Genomic DNA, 809 nt, shown 5'->3' on the forward strand with positions numbered 1-809 from the left:
ATCCTCTGTGCCTTGCACATAGGTTATGCGAATGCCATGGTGGCGATCAATATTCCCCGTCATTGACATCACACCTTTTGAAAAACCTGTGGACAAACCAGTGTCTTACAGAAATGCTTTATTTCACTTAATTTAAAAGCAAAACCACACTTGAATTTCAAACGTTTCTAAAAGAATTTCGCTATTCAAAAGATTTGTAATTAGTTCTAGATGATTCTTTTATTCTTGGTACTATTATGTACCACCCCGTTTATGTGAGCAAGTTTTCTTAGTTGTGTAAAAGACAAGGAATGTAAGTATTCATGTAAACTACTCATATATAAAGTATATCAACTAACACTAAACACCTCTCTCCTTCCCAGCAATAAAGTTTGTCCACAGGTTTTTCAAAAGGTGTGATGTCAATGACGGGGAATACTGATCGCCACCATGGCATTCGCATAACCTAAGTGCAAGGCACAGAGGACTGTTCCATTTGGTTGGGCGTTGATCGTTGGGCAGACACCCGGGCCTGGATGAGAAATTCGTTCACCAATTGCGTGGGCTGCGATCGTGCTGTGATGGTAAAATAGCCCAAGAGAAGGAAATATTCCACCAGGTCCAGGTAGCATAGGCGGAGGCAATCCAATCGCGAACGCTGGTGTCAACAAATTCTGATACGCGATAAGAATGGATTGGGCTTCGAGTATAATGGGACCAAGATCACAGGGCCGAAGAACGACGCCATCGCCTGGGTTTGGGGGCACAATAAGAATCAGCGGGTCTGTCAGAGATGGCGGCGAATCATTGTTGCCGTTCTCGCTCAGGCA

This window comes from Plasmopara halstedii (assembly GCF_900000015.1).
Source record: "Plasmopara halstedii genome assembly, contig: Scaffold_816, whole genome shotgun sequence".
NCBI classification, from domain to species: Eukaryota; Oomycota; class Peronosporomycetes; order Peronosporales; family Peronosporaceae; genus Plasmopara; species Plasmopara halstedii.